This window comes from Sturnus vulgaris, chromosome 11 (genome assembly GCF_052056855.1).
Source record: "Sturnus vulgaris isolate bStuVul1 chromosome 11, bStuVul1.hap1, whole genome shotgun sequence".
Taxonomy (NCBI): Eukaryota; Metazoa; Chordata; class Aves; order Passeriformes; family Sturnidae; genus Sturnus; species Sturnus vulgaris.
The window spans coordinates 2,136,653-2,160,725 of NC_142253.1; positions in this window are offsets into that span (position 1 = coordinate 2,136,653).

Consider the following 24,073-nt stretch of genomic DNA (forward strand, 5'->3'; position numbering starts at 1 on the left):
AAAGACATAAAAGGAAAAATAGCTAATACATAGGATTACAAGGAACTGGAAGAGATTTAAAAAAAAAAAAAGCTCTCGGGAATTCATATTCTATGCTAAAACATTAGTGGAAGGGAGAAAAATCTTGAGGAAAAATAGTGGAAACAAATCCACACTGAAAAACAAGGATTCAATTCCGAGGAATAAGAAAAAGTCAGAGCAGAAGTGAGGCCCATAATTAGTATTCATGTCATAAAAGCAAACAAACCCATTCCTGCTAATGGCTCCAGGCATCCCCCATGGGCTGAATGCCCAAAAAAGTGAGACATCCCCATTCCTACCTCAGGAGATCACGGCTGCTTAGGGTGGATGGAAAACAGGATGAGCTAAATATTAACATCTCAAGAAAACAAAAACCACGGGAGACCAGTGATGGTCCCCTTACCCTACTGAGTGTTTTAATGGAGAGGTTTGGATGAATCACTGTTATTCATTGCCGCAGAGCTCCGTGGTTTAATCTGATAGGGAAGGGCTGAACGCTCCTATTTCCCTTCTAGCAGCTCTCTAACAGCTGTAAAAATTAATACAGGCGGAATGGTGGCATTAAAGACTCATCAGCCAGGGATGGAGCACCAGGGATGGAGCAGGCAGGGATGGGGCAGGCAGGGATGGGGCAGGCAGGGATGGGGCAGGCAGGGATGGATGGAGCAGGGATGGAGCAGCAGGGATGGATGGAGCAGGGATGGAGCAGCAGGGATGGATGGAGCAGGGATGGATGGAGCAGCAGGGATGGATGGAGCAGGGATGGATGGAGCAGGGATGGAGCAGGCAGGGATGGAGAAGGCAGAGATGGAGCAGGGATGGATGGAGCAGGCAGGGATTGAGAAGGCAGAGATGGAGGAGCAGGGATGGGGCAGCAGGGATGGATGGAGCAGGGATGGAGAAGGCAGGGATGGATGGAGCAGGGATGGAGAAGGCAGGGATGGATGGAGCAGGGATGGAGCAGCAGGGATGGATGGAGCAGGGATGGATGGAGCAGGGATGGAGCAGGCAGGGATTGAGAAGGCAGAGATGGAGGAGCAGGGATGGATGGAGCAGCAGGGATGGAGAAGGCAGAGATGGAGGAGCAGGGATGGATGGAGCAGCAGGGATGGAGTAGCCAGAGCAGGCACATCGTGCGCATTTAAACATTTAAAGGTGAAGAATGGGGCCGTTCACGCCATTTAGAAATGCAAATGTCAGCGCCGGAAAAGTCAGCGGCAGCTGCTCGGGAAGAAAACGCTTTTCTTAAGAGCTCATCCTTTCATCAGCACCGCAGAGCATTAGCCACGCATTCCAAAACCTTCATCTGGCCATGAAAATCTGTTTGCACCCAGGCACAGACTGAAAATTTTTGAATAGAAGAGCGATTTTTGACCTCAGCGGCACCTCCTTTTCCATTTTCTTCTGTGTGCTGGTGTTTGTGTGTTAAAGGTACTTGGAAGTTGGAATTCAGGTGTCTCTGAGGTTCTTTTAGAGACAGCACAGGACCTGTTCTGTCAGGGACAGTTGTGCAGCAAAGAGTCAGAGAATGGTTTGCGGTGGAAGAGAACTTAAAGCCCATCCTTGGGTCTCTTAAGTACCAAAACAAAACAAAGCAAAACAATTTGTTGGTGTTTTACTTTTGGGCCTCTTTCGCTCAGATTTGGTGCTGAGCGAGGCTTTCTATTCTATCTGTTTTCATAGAATTCCAGAACTGTTTGGGTTGGAAAGGGAATTAAAGATTTTACTCCACTCCTTTGCCACGGCAGGGACACCTCCCACTATCCCAGGTTGCTCCAAGCCCCAATGTCCAACCTGGCCCTGGATAATTCCAGGGATCCAGGGGCAGCCACAGCTGGATGTTCACTCCATCCTGCCCCAAAATGAGAATCTCCAATGTGAGAATGGACAGGATGGGCCAGCACAGCCTCTCCAGGACAATTCCTTGGCACCCCAAAGTCCATCATTCCACCCCCAGCCCTGTTGAGCACAGCCCTGGTCCCTTTAAGCATTTTGCTTGCCTGGAGCTGTGCAGTTGAGACACCAGTTGAGTACACTTTAATTAGCCCAGAGGAAATCACAGTAGGGATTAAATGAGTTGGGCTGTTATTATCCTGTTTTTACTAGCAGCAAATAAAAGCATGTAATTAGCTTTTTTTAAAGGCGTTTGCAGGATCTTAAGGTTATCATAACTGTAAACAATAGTATATTTATCTAATCTGAGAGTGGTACTCGAGAATATTTTCATTCTGAATAGGAAATGGTAAAAATACAATTGGTCCACAGGTTTTTGAGGAATTTTTTAGTTGAAACTCAGCTTAGCAGCAGTGGCAGAAGAGAATTTTAAAGAAGATTTTCAAACAAAAAATGCACAGTTTCCTAATTTGGTTTAGCATTGTCAAAATATATCCTTAGCATGATTTTTTGTTGTTGTTGTTGTGATTTATTGTGATTAATTTATATTAAAATATTGGTTTGGAAAATGTATTAGTATGTACAATATTACATAAACCAAACCCAGAAATACTAAGGTTCATTAAAATAACACCCAATAATGCCAGTTTTGGCATTACTGAAATAAAATAATTGGCTGAATTCTTTTTTGAGGGATTTCCCCATATATTTGCCACATCGGTTTACTGTGCAAGTTTCCAAGCAGTTTATTCCACTCTGCTCCCATCAGACACATTTCAGATGAACCTTTCCAGCCTGGTTTTCCTGTCAGTGATGCTGATACATCAGGAATTGTTCCACGAAGTTACATCAGCATGATTAAAAGAGCTGGATCCGATGTACTTTACAGAAATACAATTTATTAGCTACAATAAATTCCTCTCCCAAGATTTATCTGAAGGGAAAGTCCCAAGGCTGTCTTCTTGTGAACAGTCTTGTGGGTAGATTTGAAACCAAAAATTGGGGAAGTGGTTTGAAAGAGGAATTAAAGGATGAAAGTGAAGAGCTGTAGGAAACAACTGCAAATTGGTTGTACCAAACAAATATTGGATATTTGTTCCATTCTCAGCATAAGTGACCCCACTCTGCAGCCACAGCAAAGGCACCTCTTCAGGAGGATTGAATAAAGCTCCACCACAAAGCTGGTTTGCTGTTTTCTAGGTGCAAATGAAGTTTCTGATGGAAAATCATCACCAACAGGCTCCTTCAAAAGGAATATTGTTCCTTTAATTGCAGAAAAGTCAGAGGTAAAGTTCATTTTCCAAAGCCCCTGCTGGCTTCACTTGTGGTCTTTATTCATGCAAATCCTGCCCTGGATCACCCTGGTGCCAGTTTGGGACACAACAGGAACCCTCAGCCTGGTACTTCACTGGGGAAGTACCAGGGGCTTCACTGTGGAAAGATCCCAAAATTTTATAATATTTAAAAATCTTCCTCCTAATCCCAGGATGGTTTGGGTTGGAGGGACCTTAAATCCCACCCAGTGCCACCCCTGCCATGGCAGGGACACCTCCCACTGTCCCAGGCTGCTCCAACCTGGCCTTGGACATTTCCAGTGTTAATCACCTGCTGTAAAATGAAAAATATCCAAAAAACATTCCCTCCTAATGACAAAAAAATATATAAACGATTACTGTCTGCCTTTAGGAATCACTTTCCTGCTGGCTTAGGGATACACAGATGCAGAGATTTCACATCCCACCTCAGAAAAATCCACGTATTTTGCAGACAGGATTAACTGACAGACACATTCACCATCAATACTGCAGATCCCAGCCCGGGGGGAATTGAGCTTGTGATAGTTCCTGATCAAAGGAATTATCCCTGAATGCTCTGGACAGGGATCCTGCAATTCCTGCACAGTGCAGGTCTGTCTTGTACCTGTCAGCATCACCCAGACACGTGCATTGTGCCTTGGTGACACTGCAGTGACTCCTGATCCTGCCACACCCCCAGAGCCAGCACATCCAGAGCTGAATGAAACATTCCTGAGACGGTTTTGATCGTCCCAGATTTTAGGGGATGAATTCCTGCCCATGATCCCATTCTCCATGGGGGTTGCTGGGAGTCAGACGTGTTAAAGTGGGGATCAGGGATCATTGCTGCAGCCCAGCCAAGGCTTAGTGGATGGAGAATTTGCAGCTCCCCAATTCCCCAGAAACCTCCCAGCACCAATGATTTGATTAGGACACGGGAAGTTTTCACAAGAAAGGGAAAAAAAACCTCCAATAACTCACTGACTTTGCAGACTGAAGCATTACAAAGCAATTGGCTTCAATGGGCATTGCTGGCTGGGAGATCAGTGGCACTGAATCCCATAAAATCTCCTTTCCCAAGACAAATTTCCCACTTCTCCTCCCAGTGCACCACTCAAAAGCCCTTTAACCCCTTCCATACACGCCCAGCAGTAAATCACACACCTGCTGACTGCTAAACATCACATTTTGAATATCCTCATGAACTTTCCTACACATCACTCTGACCTTTCCTAAATAAACACAGTAAAAACTGCATTCCTTTTTCCCTTGGGTGAGAAAACACTTCTTCACCTTGCAGTACCTCGGTGATAGATGACAGCATAAACCCTCACAGGATTGAGTTATCTGCAATCATTTCCTTGCAAAACATCACTAAATTCCTGTCCCATCAGCATATATTGATAACACCGAGGCTGATAACATCTGCAACCCTGCAGAGCTGCTGTACAGCCTGACACTCCAATTTCCTTTCTGTGCCACGAAAGGAGCTGCAAATATCAGCTTTTGTTTTCCAGGTTACAGAAAGAGGGAGCAGAACGGGATAACTGCTGTGATCCGAAGTCATGGATGCTCCTCAGAGCTCCTGGAAACCCTCACCCCCCTGCAGAGGATGAGATAAAGCCTGAAGGGCATTTCCAGGTTCAGCAGCTGAGAATCCAAGTGCTCCCAAAGCCAAATGAGCTGCAGGATGCTGTGAGCTCGTGTAGGGCACAGATATTGCCCAGTGCTGATGATATCTGTAAGGTTTGATTTTTATACCTGGTGCAGCTTCCCAGGGAAACACCCTGGGATGTGGCATTTGCTGTTTGCACAAACCCAGCCAAAAAAGCTAAATGGACACCAAATATCCCCCTCCCCCCTGCCAGCCTCGACGCCTCTTTGATGCCAGAGTAATGAGAACATTTAGCTCTTAAGTTCTGGTTTTACTTCCACAAAAGCAACTACACATCAACCTAATGTCTTCCTTTGTTCGGTGACACAGAGGTCACTGCTGTGAGATTTATTTGATTTCGCAGTTTGCCTAATTAATTTGCTCATTCTGAGCGTACTCCATCAGCACCAGCAAAGTAACAGATTCATTTACATGGTACAGTGCATCTGGAATAATTATTACCCCCCCAGAACTGTTATTGCTCCAAATCTGAGGGGAAAGGGAAGTTCCCTACTGTGATAAAAGGGCTCTGTTGTGGTTTTATCAGCTGAAAACAACAGCGTGGACTAAATTACAAAAGAGGCTTTTTTGCGAGTGTTAAGCAGCATAAAACATAAATGTCCATAAAGCTGTTACAAGACCAAATTTGTTTCTCTGATTTACTTCTTATCAAGTTTTATTAACAGGCTAAAGAGTCTGAAACCACTCCCATCCCTGCAGCAATATTGGCAGGCAACAACCAACACTGATTAAAACAGGAACTTTTTTTTTTTTTGCACTGCTGAAGGGTGCTATTGACCCTCAGGTTTGGAAAAATCAGACTTTTTATAAATAAATAAATTATGGAAAACTGGCGGGATCACAAGTAGAGAAAGCAGAAGACCTTAAGGGGACAGTGAAGTGAGACAGAAAGCATCAAGAGAATTAAGTAGTTTGAGTTCTGGACACCTGATTGACCAAGAAGGGAGCAGCTTTGTTTTTCCATTGAGAGTTGATCGAAATTCACTGGTTCCAGTTCTTGGGTCTTTGATTTGCTGGAGGCCCTTTGCTTTGACCAACTGATTAGTTCTTTTCAGTGCCCTGAGAGAAGAAATCATTCTTGACTTCTCCTTGGACATCTAATTCCTGCACATCTTCCCTGTTCCTGTAACTTAAGCTTAAAACTGTGGCCCACAGTGAAAAGTGAAATACTTGATTAATCAGAGTTTATCTCTTGGCAGGTTTGGGTTTAGAAAGAAGAGAGGAAAAGTGTGGAGCTCTCTGGTCCAACCTCTTCCCTGCCCTTTCACAGCAGCATTGCCAGCACTGGGGGGACTCCAAATCACCTGGATCACTCTGGATCCCTACCAAAGCAAAGTCTATCAAGTGGTAATTGGGATAATCACAGCCACAGCAGGGGCAGCTGTTGCCTGAAGGAATGGAATGAAATAGATGCAGATATAATTACCTCTACATTTATCAATCTATATATCTATACAGTGTGTGCCTATTGTATTACACACGTTTGCAGTGCACACACACAGGTGACAACGCCATGGAAATGTATTTATCTGATCTCCTTCCTGCAGCCCAGCCTTTCAATGGAGGCAAAAGGAGCAGTTGTTCCCTGTGATCACTTGATTAACTCATTGCTTACAAACACCTCCCACCCACTGCACCGAGGGCCATCATTAACGCTGCCTCCGAGGCTCCTCCTGTTCTTCCAGGCTCTTGGCTCCTGAGCAATGCGTTAACAATGGATATTTAAAATCCCCGAGCGTTAAATAGAAATATCACGTTACAGCTGAACGAACCTGGCTGGGAATGCACGGTCTGGTAATGGTGTGTGGTATTTTGCATCTCCTGCTCTCTCAGTTTTATTCCAGTCCAGATCAGACCCGAAGCTGTGGCTGCTGAAGGTACAATTAATACAGTGTGTGGAATGAGCTGTGACATCAACCCCTGCCTGAGGACAGGTGCCACTGCCACAATTGAAATATTCCTTGAGCTGTACACCAGGCTCCGGACTGGTGTGACTGGGGGGAGTTACTGGGGCACAATTGCTTAAGGCAGGACTCACTGTTGTGCAAAGTAAAGCTCTGTATCCAAAACTGTTGCTTTTGTTTTCCTCCTGTGTAATTGCCCCCAAGGATTTTTCTTTTACCCCCACTAAAAAGCTGGTTTTGACTGCACATGAAGCTTTTAAAGCCATCCAGCACCTCGGTGGGTGTGAGATGTGGTGTTATTGCTGAAGAATCACAGAGTGATGGGATGGTTTGAGCTGGATTAAGTTAAGTTTGTCCAATTCCAGCCTCCTGCCATGGGCAGGGGCATTTCCAAGGAGAAGGTGTCTGGAAGAGCAGCATAAATTCACTTTTCAGAGGAGTCTGCAGGTGACAGAGCCCTTTGGACCAGGGAGGACAGGAAATGCCTCAAGGGCTGTGGGGTAGGACAGCATCCAACAAGGCTGTGCCCCAAAACCCCACAGTGTGTGAGGGTACAGATCCTCAGGCTCCTTCTCTTGTGTGAGCTCCCTGCTTCACCCATCACCCCCATTGCCCCAGCCCTTTCTAGTGAGCAACAACTTTTAAATTCTCCCTTCCAAGTGACAATCAATATAAATATCCTGTGGTTTTCAGGCTGCTTATAGACTTCCCATAAAAATCCACGGGGGCTGAGCTGTGTGCTGAGCACTGCCTGAACTGCATGCAAAGCACTCTGCCATGCTTTTATTTGTTGGGTCTCTCCAAAGTGCAGGGCAATATGAGCTGAGTGCCTGATGAAAATGAAGTGTAACTCCTAATGGTTTATTTGCACTGCAGTGCATTTGCCATATCATTCATTACATTGCACTCAGTGCCTTCCCCCTGTTAGCCATACATAGCTGCACTTAAATAAAAATGTAACATCTTCTCTCTAATATTTGTGTCCTGAGTCTCAAGCATCTGCTTTATGGGGCTTCATCACTTTGTACATCATGCTACAAACTGCAGTGAAAACCTATTTCAACATGTGATTGAACTGGTAAAATGGATCCATGGTTTTTAACAGTGGGCAAAACTTCAGTGATTTATTTCTGCTAACTTTTCTGTATGTAAAGTTGTCTTGGGCTTACTTTTTAATGAGCCAAAAAAAAATCAGGGTAGTGTAAATTTTGCTCAGGCTGGAATTGGTCTTGCAGAGCTTTAGATGGGAGTGATTTTAACTGGAGATGGGATTGCAGACTCACGGGATGTCTAAGTGTGTATATATCACAGTTTCAGTATTCAAACCATCCCCTCACTGGAGAAGATTTGGTTTTAGCTAAGAAAATTCCCATTCATCACCTCATGCATGTCTAGGGAAGGGATGTCTAGGAGCAGACAGAAGGATTCTGCTCCCTGGGAGGACAGATTTCCTCTGGGTCCTTTCTGGAGCTGGGAGGTTCACACCCACCAGGTGACCCAAGGAATCAAAGTGAATACAGCATTTCCAAAGCACCTCATTTTTGTCATTATTAGGTGGTGATGCCTCAAACCTGTGCCCAGAGAAGTCAGGGAGCAAATATGCATCAATAAAAGCAATATTTTACCATAAAAAGGGACGTTCCCTTGCAAAAATTACGCAGAGTTATATTTATCTGTGAATTCCTGACTGGCTGAAAATCAGTGAGCAACATGAGCTAATCATTTTACTATGCAGATTCCTAATGATGCAGGATGGAAAAAGGCTGGGATAAATTCTCATTTTAATGCTGTTTCTTGAATGACTGATTATTAATGTCACCTTTTAATTTGTAGTACAAACCAGAGGCAAATGTCACCCATCCTCTGCAATCAGCTCCTTAACTCTGTCACCTTCCCCAAGCTGAAGGATTTATTCTAATTGCAGCTGGTTATGACAAACTGAAATTTGAAATTGAAACCAGGGACCAGCACACTCCAAACCCAATGTGGAAAGTCAGAAAATCTGCACAATCTTTAAAGAAATGTCTTGGAGGCAAAAAAACCACCCCCAAAATAGAAGAAAGATGCACAAAGAGTTGCACAGTGCAGGGTGAAGGTGTTCTAGGAAGGTTGGGGGTTATAGATACTGGAACCAGGCATTAATTTCTAAAAATGCATCACTTATTAATGCAAATACAAGCTGGCATTAAGAATGGCTCTGCTATGTAATTACTTATTGGATTTTTACAGCAGCATGGAAAATAAAGGGAATTTTCCTCAAATTAAATGCACCTCGTGCAGGAGAGGATGTGCTACCTCATTCACTAAACATTGAACACGAGGATTTTAATTCAACATCAGAGGTTGCATAAACAGCATGCAAAAAACTGGGTCAAAATGTTTGTTTAAAAACGTTGCATCTCTAAATAGGAAGGGGAATTGTAAATCCATGGACACAGAAGATAATTCTGTTACAGCTGATTATTTTTTTTCCTAATTGTTTTATCACTCTTTCCATTGGTCCTAAGCTTAAACTTTGAGTTTAAAGAGTTTTGCTCTAACAGTTCAGGTTAGGAAGTTCAGGATATCTGTTTATTTTTGGAAAAGCCTTTTCAAAGCAGTTGGAAATTAGAATATTCAAAGCAGGGCAGGTGAATTTGGGGTTCTCTATTTCTTTAACCAAGGCCACCCCATGCACTTTGCAGCTCCAAGGAAAACCTGCTAAGGAAATTTATACTCCTCTTTTCTTTTTTTTTTTTTTTTTTTTTTTTTTTGGGTAGTATTTTAATCCATTTTTTAAACATTTTTCTTTCCTAAAACACTCAAGTCTACAGAGAGAAAATGCTGTTGTAAACATGACCCAGATATCTGCTTCAAGTCTGATAGTGATCAAAATTATCATACAGTTTTTGCAATCTGGTTTCCAAAGTTCTGCTTGTAGCAGCTTCCTTTGCATTTGTTTCCTTTAAATATCTCTTTTTTAGAATATTTATGGATACTGTTCTCCTTCTGCAGAGTCCTTGCCCTTGAAAAGTAAGCAGCCAGTGTAGCTTAGGATATACCTCGGTATAAATTATTTATTGAAAGCATAAAGTATTGAAGAATATTGTCTTAAACTTTATTCTCTGACAATATAAAAAGAAAACATCATCTAATTAAAATGTAGGCTTCATAGGAAATGGAAGGAATTTGGTTTCTCTGAGTTATGGTATTGCAACCTTTGACAGGACAGTTTTTTTAATAAAAGAGAAGTATATTTTCTAGGAAGAAAAAAAAAAAAAAGAGGGATGACTTATCCCTGAAGTAAATATCCAGCCTGTGAAACATAAATAACAAGGCTAAAGGAAGAGGAATACAGATAAACCAGATTAACAGAAAAGATGAAAGCATAAAAAGCACAAGTGTGCTGGGGAAACTCTCCTGGGCTAACTAAAAAAAAAACTTGTCAGAGTGTTCACGGGGAGAAAAGAAATAAAACATTAAAGATCAAACAAAAAGATCCTGAAGATGAGGTAATAATTTCAGGTATTCACATGCACTAATTAGGTACGACACAGGTAACAACGACTGGCACTAAAGAAAATGCTAAAGATGAATGAGGCAGAGTGATGAGAACTGAGAAATAAAACAGCATTTCACGGGCAGAGATTGGCACCAGGTGCTCCTGCCAAGTTCAATGTCCTGACCCAGCCTTGCAGAACATCTTGCTCCATTATTTCCACAACCTTGGGCTGGATTTGGGTTGGATTTGGGTTGGATTTGTTGTGTGTGGGAGCCAGCACAGGGACCTGACACTGCTGGGGCTCACCTGGGACAATCGTGGGCAAAATTCACTTTGTGGTTTCAAACTACTCCAATATTGGAGAGGGACATTTGACATCTGTGGAGACAGGACAGCAGGGAATGGCTTAGAGCTGACAGGGGGAAAGTTTGGTTTGGTGAGATCCTGGGAAGGAATTCCTGCCTGGGAGGGTGGGCAGGGGCTGGGATGGAATTCTCAGATTTGCTGTGGCTGCCCCTGGATCCCTGGCAGTGCCCAAGGCCAGGTTGGACATTGGGGCTGGGACAGTGGGAGGTGTCCCTGCCCATGGATGGGGTGGAATGAGATGATTTTTAAGTTTTCTTCCCACACAAACCATTGTGTGATTCTGTGATGATTCCATGATTTACAACTCCACCCCTTCCACTGGAAAAATTAAATAAAAGCAGAGGTAAGTGAGGCAACTCTGCAGCAGAAAATTTCTGATACCAAATTCCACCAGCAGTCACAAACCTTTAGGATTTTTGATAGAGCAAAACAAAGCAGAATGTCTCCACATGCAAATATATTTGAAATTATCTCATTTGTGATTGCTCAGTGTCTGTGCCCTAACTCTGCTTTCTGTGGCTCTGCAGATAGGACCTGAACTCAGCTGGACTCTGGGCTCACAGAAACACATTCCTGTTTTGCTGATAAAAAAAAAAAAAAGAGAAAGCACTCAGTAAATGTCAATACCAAATTAAACTGCACTCCAAACCTTTTTGTAAAAGCTACATTTAAAATGACTTTATTGCCAGATGTATATCTGAGAAATACCAGACTTTTCTTCAACTCCCTGATAGGAGGTTGAGACCAGGTGAAGGTTGGACTCTTCTCCCTGATAATAAGGAATGGGACAAGAGAAAACAACCTCAGAATGCAGCAGGGGAAGTTTGGGTTGAAGATTAGGACCAATCTCTTCACTGAAATGGTGGCCAGGAATTGGAACAGACTCCTTGGGAAGTGATGGAATCATCATCCCTGGAAATATTCAAAAAAAGCTGTGGTGCTTGGGGTCGTGGTTAGTGTTGGACTCGATGATCTGAGAGGGTTTTTCCAGCCTAAATAATTCCACAATTCCACGTGCAGCCTTTAAAAACCTGCACATCGAGGAGGAGTGCCTGGAATTCTCCATGACCTATCATTTTAAGACAACACAGTGATTAATACTTGATCTGAAGCTGTTAAGGAATGTTGGGGTTTTGTTGAGGTTTCCATTTTTTTTTGCTGTTATTTGCTTAATTAGCTCATTGGCCATGCTGCATCTGCTGCCTGGGAGGGAGTGAGGTGAACTGTGGGCTTTTACCATTATTAATTGCCATGAGTTCTGCCAAAAAGTGTTATAAAAAACACCCCAAAAAAGCCATTTCAGCACTTTGAGGGATGGTAGTCATGACTTCCCAGATTTCCTCATGGATTGTGTCTCGTGGAGTTCTTGACTCTTAAATCCTGCCCTGACTTGTGGCTGCAGAGATTTGCTCTCCAGCCACAGCAGCTCTGATTCCCTGCAGGGATCTGCTGATTCCCTTTGAGATCCACTGCTGGGGGTCAGAACAGCAATAATAATAATAATAATGATAATAATAATAATCATCATCATCATCATCATCATCATCATCATCCTGTTTTTGTCATTTTTGCCATGACCAGAGCCAAACCTGACAGCTGATTCTTCCTGAAGGTGCCTGGTTTTCATTTTCTTGCTCTGTGGGTAAAGATGGGCAGAGTAGTCACTGCTGTTCCTTGGATTATTATATTGATCTTTTTAGATAATTTCATTTAATCTAATTTATCAAAATGATGCTCCAGCTTCTGCCCTCCACCTATGGCTGTTTTGTTGTGCTGCTGCTTAAGGTCACTGAATTTACTCCATCAGCTTCTCCATCTGTGCCAGGGCAGGTTTAGGTTGGATTTTTGGGAAAGGTTCTGGTTGGGAAAATGCTGAGCACTGCCCAGGCTCCCCAGGGAATGGGAACATTCCAAAGGCTACCAGAGCTCCAGGAGAGTTTGGAAAACTATCCCAGGGATGCCCAGGGTGGGATTTGGGGTGTCTGTGCAGGGTCCAGGAGCTGGACTGGATGATCCTTGTGGATTCCTTCCAGCTCAGGATGTTCTGGGATTCTGTTATCTGAGTAAGGACTTTCCACACTGACCTTTAACAAACAGCTTCTCCACAAAAGACCCTGAGATCCATTTAAATGTTTCCAGCTATGGTGAGGGAGACAAAAAGAAAGAAATAAAAAAAAAATCCTAAAAAAAATTAAAAATGGAAAAAAGCCTCAATGCAGTGTCACACTTGAAGCCTGGAAGCATTCCCATTTCCACAGCCACCCCAGACAGCGTTTTGCTCAGCTCACAGATTCCACGGGCTCCACCACTGCTGTGAGTGCCACTCCAAACAGCAAAGAGCTCAGACCTGGCATTTCTGCTCTCCCCATCCTCGCTCCCAGCTCAGATTTGTCATTCCCTGCTGGCACCGGGTGTCACCCGGCAGAGCAGGGTCCTTGGGCAGTGCCACCTCCCTGGAAAGGTCTGCTGGGGACACGGAGCCTGTGCTGGGGCTGCTGACCCACAGCCATCTGGCCATGGAGCCGTTCCCTCAGTGGCTCTCCAGGGCAACCAAAATGTGGATTTTGGCCGGCTCCAGGCACCCCACAGCGAGCTGGCAGCTGCCTGCGAGCTGCCAGGACACACCTTTGTTCCTACAGGTGCTGCCAGGACACACCTTTGTTCCCACAGGTGTCCTGGGGTTAGGCACTGTGCTGGATTTAACTGGGACACAGATCATTCCCTTGCCAGGGGCTGGGAAGGGGCTGTGCTTGGATTTGTGCCGGGCTCAGGGTGGATAATTCAGAGATATTTTGTCATTGCTGGGCTTGCACAGAGCCAAGGCCTTTCCTGCTCCTCGCTGGGGAGGGAGTTGGGAATGCCTGGGATTTTGGGAGGAGACACAGCCAGGACAGGTGACCCCACCTGACCCAAGGGATATTTATACCTTGTGACATCATGCTCAGGATGTAAAGTGGTGGGAAGAGGGAGGAAGGACATTTGGAGGGATGATGTTTGTCTTCCCAAGTCACCATTCCACCTCTGCTGGAGGTGCTGAGCTCCTGCCCACAGGAAGCAGGGAATTAATTCCTCGTTTTGCTTTGCTTGTGTGCACAACTTTCGCTTTCCCTGTTAAACTCTCAATCCATGAATTTTCCAGCTTTTCCCCTTCCCATCCTCTCCCTGATCCCACTGGTGGGGAACGAGTGAGTGAGAGGCTGGGGAATTGCTGGGGTTAAACCACAACAAATCCCTCAAACTGGCACCAAATTCCCATCTACTCTCTAGAGCAATGCTGATAGGAAGGGCAGAGATAAGCCTGAATTATATATGGAATTAAAAGTTTTCCTTCTGCTCCAGCAAGTCCAGACCCTATGGTTAAAGAAAACATTTTGTTGTTTAATAGTTACAGTAAAATATTATCATAATAATCATAATAAATAATTCAAGAAGTAATACACTGAGTAGGTTTTTACTTTTTAATTATCCCTGTATATACATCTAAAAATGTAAAGTGAGATGTGATCTTATTCTCTTCTCTTGTGGGGAAAAATCCTGCAAAAATGCTGAATGAATTGATATAAACAGCCAGGATGGTGCAGGAATGGAAAAAAAAAATACAGTTTTTATGCATTGGGATGTTCAACAGAGTTATTTAAAATTCATACCTAGTTAATAATGAATACATTTTGCAATTAGCATTGGAAGCCAGTTGCAGAACTTAATCAGAGGACAAAATCCTCCTGTGTGAACTGGAACCATCACCAAGGAGTGACTCAGGTGGGAGGAGCTGGCAGGAGCCAGAGCCAGGAGCTGCCATGTGGAGCTTTGGGCAGAGGAGCAGTGAATGAATCACAGGGACACCTTTCCCTGAAATACCTTTCCTGTTGGAATCCTCACTGCCCTTGGAGACAGTGGAAAACCAAGATGCTCCTGGTTTTCTTGGATTTCATCAGGTGAGAATTAAAAGGGTCTCATTCTGCTCTCTGTTCTTCTGTGGTTTATTCCTGAGGACATCAGGAGGGCTTCCTCAGATTTATATCAACAGGAAATCAAACTCCATCCTGGGCTAATCACAGCATCCAATTAGGCATTGCAGTATCTTGGCTTTTAAATAGTTCAAATGGAAATGGGGTAAAAATATCCTGCAGAATCTCAGAGCACTAAAAATCTCCCCAGTGCTCATAATCCCCACACCAGAGTGTGCCACTATGGAATGGAAATGTCAGCATAAATCATAAACCACATTAATAATGCCCAATTATATTAAACGATTCTTTTCCTAATGTCTGATATTTCACAGAATCTAATGATTCTTTTCTCCACACCTTGAAAGAGCTGGGTATTAACATGGGAATATAATCATTAAAACAGCTTGTCCAAAACTTGGAATAGATCCTCAGGTATAATTGTTGCCTCTGTTGACCCTAACTGAGGAAGGGAATTTAGACGTACTGTCAAATACAATCCTTTCTTTTAAAAGGATTTCAGAAAAATAGGAGGGAAAATAGAAAAAGAGAGGAAGAAAGGAAATATTTCTGCATGCTATTTCCTTAGGAATTGGGATCCAAGGCCATGGGGAAAACCTAGAGGGGCACTGAACCCACTGAACCCAGTCCAGGCTCTGTGCTGGTTCATGGAGAGGAGGACTGGGAATGTTTATAGTGCATTGTCCCATGGGTTATCAGTGCCAGTGCTCTCCACACCACTCACTGCCATCCCCTGGCCTTCCTTCCCCTCCTGGAGGAGGGAATTATCCTTGCCTGCCATCCAAGGCAGGACTCTCCATGCAAACTGCAAATCTGTGTTTTCATTTGCTTTCAGTGCCACCTCCCCAGGGCAATAAGGGCAAAATGAGTGGTGGAGGGTTCAGATAGATATTGCAGGATGCAATTCACCTGATTTCCTGCTTTGGCTGTGCTGAGTTTGGAAACCTAAAGATTTTTATTGTGTGACCTTTGGTGCCAGCACGTGCAGGGAAAGGAGCTGGCAGTGCTGGGATGCACTCTAGGGCTCTTTGCTTTAAAACACCTTCTCACACCTCACACTGAAATGTTTTTCTCAGTGCCACAACTGCCCAGAACTGACTGGGAATTCCTTGCAGCTCTTTGTATGGAGAGCAGGGAGGGGAAAACACGATGACAGTGGTGGCAAGACCCTGCTGTCACCCCCTCCCACGCTATAGCTCCAAATTTTTGGGGTTGCCTGCACAAGGATAGGAAAGGACCGTGCACAACTCAAAGCTTTATAGGAATAACTTTGTTTTTTTTTTTTTTTTTTCCCCTGCGTGCCTCTTCTGTGTGAAAGAAGCTGATTTTTTTCACTTAGGAGAAGTAGGATGGAGCTGGCTGATGTCTCCTTTTGATTCCTTGCCATCACAACACACAGGATATGTAACATATATTTCCCATATCCTGATTTCTATATTCACGGGCCTCTTCTGAATATGTAACACAGGTAATTGTCTGCAGCAGCTCTGGATGGAGGTGCACTGCAAAGTGTTCTTGCAAAAAGAGGAGAGGAAAAGGAAAATGCACCTTGAAATGCTGTGAAAAGAGACAATTTAAGGACATCAAAATGGTGTGAAAGGAATTAGCAAGAGCCAGGGTGAGAAAGCTCATGACAAACTGTTCCCCCAGTTCCAGGCCCCCTGACTGTGGTGTGACAGCAGTGCCAACAATTAGAGCTCACTCACCTTCTACCTGCTGAAAATCACTGTGCCTAGCAGTTCCTGTGCCTTGGAAGAAATCATCTGAAATATAAAAACCACCTCAAGGAAATTCACCTTTCCTTTTTCTGCAATTGTATTTAATCATCCTTGCTCTTCCTTGAGGAGACAGGGATTTCTGCCCTGTTTAAATGCACACAGGGAGGTTCCTGCAGTGAAATGCTTTAGGTTTCTGTTTTTGAGGTCCCCTCTGTGGGGTGCAGACTCCAGGGCAAGCAGAGGAGGTGCCCCAGCCCCGGGCAGATCAGTCCCTGGCACAGCTGCTCCTCAGTGTTCTCCAGCAGCATTTCCTCGCTGTCCCATCCTGAATTTCCTCTCCTGACATCATCTAGAGACAAAATTCCTCTTTCCTTTCACGGATCTCGAGCAGAGGAGCTGCCAGCAGGGCAGGGCAGAGGTGGCTTGGGGGGGATGATCCCCCTGAGCCCCACCCTGAGCCCCCTCCCTGTCCCTGTGTCCCCCCTGTCTCAGGGACATCGGTCCTGGCAGCACCAACTGCCTTCAGCTGATTAGAGCTGAGTCAACAGCTGCAAATTTCCAATTTTTAGGCTGAATTCCACTCCAGAAATCCCATTTACGGTCCTGTACTTTTTATCTTAAGCACTGTAGCAAAGTGCCCTGTTGTCCAGGCATGAGGTAAATTTTAATGGCAGAATTAACGCCAAATCACTCAATACATCTTTAAAATTAACTCATTATCATAACGCTGGAAAATAGAACATTGATCCACTCACACAGCAATCCAAAGGGTCCAATTTTATTGTCTTCTTCAGACAATTTACTGGAAGTTGTCACTATAAATTTAAAAACCAAAACACTACAGAATGCTGGAATGTTCAAAACTGAGAGAGAAAATGAATTACAGTAAAAACACATGAAGTTGAGGAATGCAAAATATTATGGAAGTCTGCTCAAATATAGAGTTCTACAACTTGCTTTGATTATATTTTCACATTGATGCTTTTGGTAGGGAGAAATGGCTTTGACTGTAAATATGCACCCATTAAAAACCCATATTTAATCTTCTCCCTGGTTTTTGAGGAGGCAGGATGTGCACTGTGAGATATTGAGATATATTTATATATATATGCACAACACAGATCTAGAAGCAGGGATAACTTTCCCTGCCATTTTGATCATGAGAGGAGCAGTATTTTCTCCATCCATTTGCTCCCATTGAGGCTGCACTGTTTTCACTTGCAGTTTGCTAAACATCCCCATCCAGCAACACAATATGAGGGATTCATAAATCATCATATTTCAGATAACTAATTGACAGAAATCAGCCCCCAGAGGAGGCTGGGAGTTTCAACAGCTCTTTACAATGAAGGACTCTCTAACTCAGAGCTAAAATCTGCTTGAGCTTTGAACCAAGGTCAACACTGCAGGTCAACAAATGTGAGTTTAATCAGCCCAACATGGAGAGAGATTTCATGGTAAAAGCTTCTTTATTGAATAATGTGCTGCTGAGCTCTGCGTGCTGGGGGAGGCATTGCATGTGGTGAGAGAGGGACCTAAATCACCCAAACCCAGACAGGATCACAGAATCATCAAAATCAGACCTTAAATCCCACCCAGTGCCACCCTTGCCATGGCAGGGACACCTCCCACTGTCCCAAACCCCAATGTCCAGCCTGGCCTTGGGCACTGCCAGGGATCCAGGGGCAGCCACAGCTGCTCTGGGCACCCTGTGCCAGCCCTGCCCACCCTCACAGGGGAATTTCTTCCCAAAATCCCACCTAACCCTGCTTTATTTGAGTTTAAAACCATCAAATCGTTCAAAAACCAACCAAACTCTGGAAGGAGAGAGGGTTTGTGTGGATCAAAGGAGAGCTGCAAATCAATGACAAGTGGAAAATGTTCCCTTCACTGCCAGCCCTCCCCACAGCTCCCCGTGCTCTGAGCACAGGTAAATCCCTGGGGAACCTGGAAAACCTCCCATTGGATTTGCTGGGACAGCTGTTTGAGCTGGATGTGTGCTGGAGGAGACACCTGTAATGCAGATGGCAGGAAACCTGCAGAATATGTTCACTTCCATATTAATTGGGGTTTTTTGGTTTTTTTTTTTTGCATCCCCAGGTGGGGTTAAAAAACAAAAATTAAGTTGTTCTGTAATTACATTGAACAAATTCCAATCCATTAATTAGCATTCATAATTTTGACACATAGTGAATTTTGTAATTTATTTTCTTTGTTGCCTTCTGTACACAACACATTCCAAAATGAAGTAAGACTTTTAAGAGGGAAAACTCTTTGTCAGAGGTTATTACTGAGATCTGACACATCTAAACTTCTAGGGATGGAGACCCTACTACAGTCCCTTGAAAAATTTCATAAAAAATAATTGTAAATCCTGAATATTTAGCTTGAACTTCCAGCTATTTTGCCTGGTTACACTCTGGCTAGACTAGCAGGGTGTTATTTAGAATTTCCCTTCCCCAAACTAAGTTTAGCCCTTGATCTTTGCTTTACCAAGAAAAAAAACCACAACAGCTCAATTAGCTCCCTGTCTCTGCCCTCGGGGGCAAGTTTCCAATCCTTTCATCGTTCACTGGTACATATCTGATCCCATTCCAATTTATCAGCATCTTCCTTGGGCAGTAGCCAACACAAAGGGACAGAGCACTGAAATAGTAGAATAATCTGTCAGTAATTAAAATTCCTCCTTTTGCTTTATCTGAGGAACTCAGAATCTGCTCTGACTGTGCTGTTCAGCCCTTATCTCTAGTGATCACAACATGTTGGGTTTTTTTTCTTTTTTTTTTTTTTTGGTGGCTGCTCCTCCAGGTGACTTATACTGAATTTACCTAAGCTTCAGCATTAATTTAGGTCCTGTGAGTTAATGAGTTCAACTGGAGGGAGAAGGAGGATGAGCAAGTGAAGAACCAGCACAGCAGAGAGGGTGTGAGGCTCAAACCTGGGAATGCCTGGAGCTGGGATGGGGTGCTGGGGATGATGGGGCTGGATCCAGAATGATGGGAATGAGCTGTGTCCAGGGCAGTTCAGGCTGGATTTTGGGAAAGATTCACTTCCCACTGGGCACTGCCCAGGCTCCCCAGGCGCTGCCAGAGCTCCAGGAGTGTTTGGACACTCTCCAGGGATGCCCAGGGTGGGATTGTTGGGGTGTCTGTGCAGGGACAGGGGCTGGGATGATCCTTGTGGGTTTTTTCCAGCTGAAGATATTCCATGATTCCATATGGATTCAGCTCCCCATGTTGTGACCTTGAACAAGTCCCACCAGCTCCTCGTTTCTCCCTTCCCTGCCCGTGTAATGCAGAGGATAATATTCCTCATAGCACTGGGGGAGTTGGGAGGATAAATAGATTAGAAAGAGGAGCCAGATCATAGCTTTATTTCCATTTACAATGTATAAATGTATATGAACACACTTTCTCTCTTCTGCCCAAGCATAAAATGAAACATTTAGAAGGTAAGATCCAAAGAATTTCATTAAGAATCCATCGCAAATTGCAAATGACACCTCATGGATTGGAATGTGAATTGTGAGCTGGGTGTTGCAGAAGTGTAAAATTATTCCATAAATTATCTATGACAAAGTCAAAAAATGTATCAGTCAAAAAATGTATCAGTAAAGCCATCATTTATTTTTAGTTCCTCAAACTGTGCACAGCCACATGTATAATACAGCAATAATTATTCCACTGCAACTTGGTGAAATAAAATCAGAAAGGCACCATGAAAAGTAAAAAAATAATATGAAATTCATTTGTGAAATTGTGAGACTTCTGCCTGATGATGTCTTTGAAAGCACATTGATGTTACATTAATCACTCTCCTCTATCATGCACACAGATTATGTGGTTCTAGCTCACATATTTTCACATTTAAAACTCAGCTGAAGATTCTCATCGTGTGTCAAGGGATGGGGTGGATGCATGGATGGTGCCTCATCCATCCAACATTCAGGGCAGAGTTGATTCTGCTGAATTTTATGCTGAGCTAAAGTTCGGTCTAAGAGTCCAGGAAATAATTTTAGAGAGAAAGGTGGGTGAGCAGAAAATCTCTGCCTCTCCCCAGTCCTGTGTGAGCTGCAGGATGGACCTTGATGTCTGCAGACACATTTATTGCCTTGGTAAGTAATTATCACAAAATCACAAAATCCATGGTTTGAAATCCTTTGAAGGTTCATTTCAACAGTCCAGTGCTGTGCCATTATCAAACAAACAAATGAGACTATTAATGAGTTTAAAAGTGATTCCTTTTATTAAAAATTATGGACTCATCTGGAATGACTCCCTTGGGATGTGAGTGAGGAGTGTGATCTTCCAAAACCTGGTGTGGTGGGATGGGTCACTCTTATTCCAAATAATCCAAGTTGTCCAGACTTGCTGCTGATTAGGTGATGATCATTTAAAGGTTGGACTCTGTCATCTCAAAGATCTTTCCAACCTAAATGATCCTCATTTATACCAGATCATAAAGAATTTGGTGACAGCCATATCAAAGGCCACCTAAATATTGCCACACTGGGAAATCTCCCCCCCACAAACGGGATATTAATTGAATTAATGGCACCAGGAACAGCCTGAACATCATCCCACATTGAAGATTTCATATTCAGCTGGTTCTGAACAACTACATCAATGTTACTCAGAAGTATTTGCATGTTTGCAATTACTCAGCTCCAATTTTCTTCAATCCCAAGGAACAAGGCATGACATTTTTCCACATTAAGATAAACTGAGCATGTTAGTCAAGTCCTACAATTTTTTGCATTGCACTGTTTATAATATTAATAGCTGTGCTTTAAGAAGTTCACTATTGAACTGTCAGGAATGATTTGTTACCAGGTGTTAGCTTAATTTGCCAGCTGTCATATTTTAATCATTTTTATTTGCCTAAAATCTGACACTTAACTTTAGTTGGTAAATCAAGACATATAGCAGCACTTATTTGATGCTACAGTAGCTAAGGGGGAAAGAAAAAAAAAAAGAAAGTGTGTCCTACAAGTGATATTTGTATTTTCAGACAAAGAACAGATTCTGAAGTCCACTGTCATTCATAATTCACACTGAATCGCTCCTGCTCTCCACAAAAACTGGTTTTATTTAAGCAGTTCAAGCAGCTGCTGCAGGCTCTTCTTCAAGTGCATTTTCACACGTGTGAGGAGTTCCAGCAAAGCTTTTCAGCTGGATTTGGTGAAGGAAAAGCCACTCCTCACATTAATGAGAGTAGAGGCTGAGATCTCGTTGTCATTGTTCTTCGAGCCACAAACGAATCCAAGGCTGCTCTGTTGTTGTAACTTCATGTCAAGTGTTCTTCAAAGTCTGCACGAACATGAGATGAGGCTGTAACTAATTAATTATCAATACCTGAACAATGAGAAGGAAACAGATGAATACAGATGCTTGTTAGATGAGCCTGAATTTTTTATTATTAGTATTCATATTTACTTGCACGTCAGATAAAAGATAAGTGTGTGAAAGAAGCGTTTTGATATTAGCAAAACACTTGATTTTCCCCGTGAAAAATTGCATTTTGAGCATTCACTTCACTTGTTTTGGATAGAAATATTATCTCCTCTAGCGTGGATTAAAAGGTGATTGATTACATGCAACAATGAAAAAAAAAAATTCATTAAGCTGCAAAGAGTTTTATGAGTTTCACCAGCAACTCATTGGATCTGATTTTATTACCTAATATTTTCAACTTAAAAAACTCCAGAATCAATGACATGGAAATGCAGATGTGCTTTTGTAGTAAAAAATGGCTGCAGAATTTAGGGCTGAAAATAGAGAAACATCACAGAAGTGATAAGAGGAATTTCTTTTTGGCATGGTTTCATTTAGGATGTATATCTAAATATTATATATATAGTGTAGAATAATTAAAAGGCACTGATTAATGACAAAAAGTGGAACTGCAGATAGAGAAATATTGACAAACATGGATAGTTACAGAATAGGGAACAGAAAGGAAACATCATCATTTGAGAGTCCTAAATTGAATAAAAAGAAGTAGAAAATTAGAAAAAGCCATGGGAAAACTTCCTCAGAGTGGAACAGCAATTGGTAGTGCTGCATCTTTTGAGACTTTTAAATCCAGATTTTGTTCATTGTCCCAGTTTTTCATATCTGATTGCATGTGGGTCAACAATGAGCCTTTAAATATGATGGGAATAGTTGGCTGTAACTGTTTACAGTGATACCACAACTGGAGTAATTAATGGGGATTCATAAAGATTTACTTCAGAGAGTTCTGGCATCTTCCTAAATATTAATATTGCACCCAAAGTTCCCTTAAAATAATCCTTGTGGTTCATCTTGCTGGTCATTTCCAAAAGGTCTCTGAAACCTCAGCAGATGGTGAAGGACAATCCTCCCAGGTTTCCCTAAAAAAGAAAGAACTTCCATTCTTAAAAAATATTTATCACTTGTTTGAATATATCTTGCTTCAAATTCCACTTGGGTGCCTTTTCCAGTGAGGGTCTTCCCAGTATCCAGTAGAATTCTCACCTTGTGAGGTGTCCTGGGGCCAGAGCCTGCCCTGAAAATGGGCAACAGCTCCTGGTGGGTTCTGAAGGTGCTTCAGTGCCCTTTGAACAGAGCCCCCTTTTAATAGGAACCAAACCAAACCCTTGATTTCCCCCAGAGAATAATTTTCCTCCCCTGAGGAATCTGTGGGGTTTTTTTCCCCAAATTCTTTCCACCAGCACTGGCAGGTCTCCAGAGAAGCCAGCATGGATTTACATCCCCTCTGCTGTCAGAATTGTGGGTCCTTTCTGCTGGATCCATTCCTTGGGATGACTTGCCAGGTACCAACCTAAATTTAGCAGGTGTGGCCTCATTCTTGTCGTCTAAAAACATCCTTGAACCGGAGTGTATTAAACGTTCTCGTTCTGGGAAGAGGTGAGTGAGGGATCCAGAATGCTCTTTATTCTTTCTCTGCTCTCATGATTATTTACCTGCACATCAATCTTTGTGTCATCTGAAACTTTTACCAGCCAATCATTACTGAAAATGATTAATAGCAGTAAGCAGATACCAGCAGAATCCCAGCTCTGCACTTAATTATGATTCCCCTCTGATGACTCCGTTTCAGATCCATTAGCTTGCCCATTTTTAATAGATTTAACCTCTGTTTTATTGCTATTGAGTAATTCTCATTTTTAATCAGAATATTCCCAAGACTGAGTCAGATACCCTACAAAAGTCAGAGTGGCACAGAAGCCATGCTGGTGATGCTATCACTGAAATAAAATTGTTTTTTTTTTTTCTTTTTTTTTTTGTTTGACAGGACCTTTTCATGGGATCACATGGAATGACAATCACATTCCCATCTTCACTTCTTCTTCTTCTTGAATCTTGCATCAGCTTTAATCCCATTATTTGCCCAGGACTGAGGTCAGACGAAGTCATTTAGAGGTGCCAAGGTTGTTCTGGCTGTGTATCTGGAGCACTGCCACAGCATTAATGCTCCAACAATCTGTTGGAATTTCTCTAGGATCAATCATGTATTAAAAACCAACATTCTCCTAGGATAGCCTCACCTGGCTGCAGGGACCACCCTCTGTAGATGGTATCAGAGCTGTCAGTTTGAATATATTTGTATTTATATGCATTGTTTAACATCCTCAGTAGTTAATAGCTGACTCCTAAATTCTCCATCCTCGTATTTCTTTGGAAAGTAGGAGATGTGAATATTTATGGAGCAGTTCTCCTTTCCCTGCCCTGTTATTAACAACCTTATCACCACTATTGTGAAGTGATA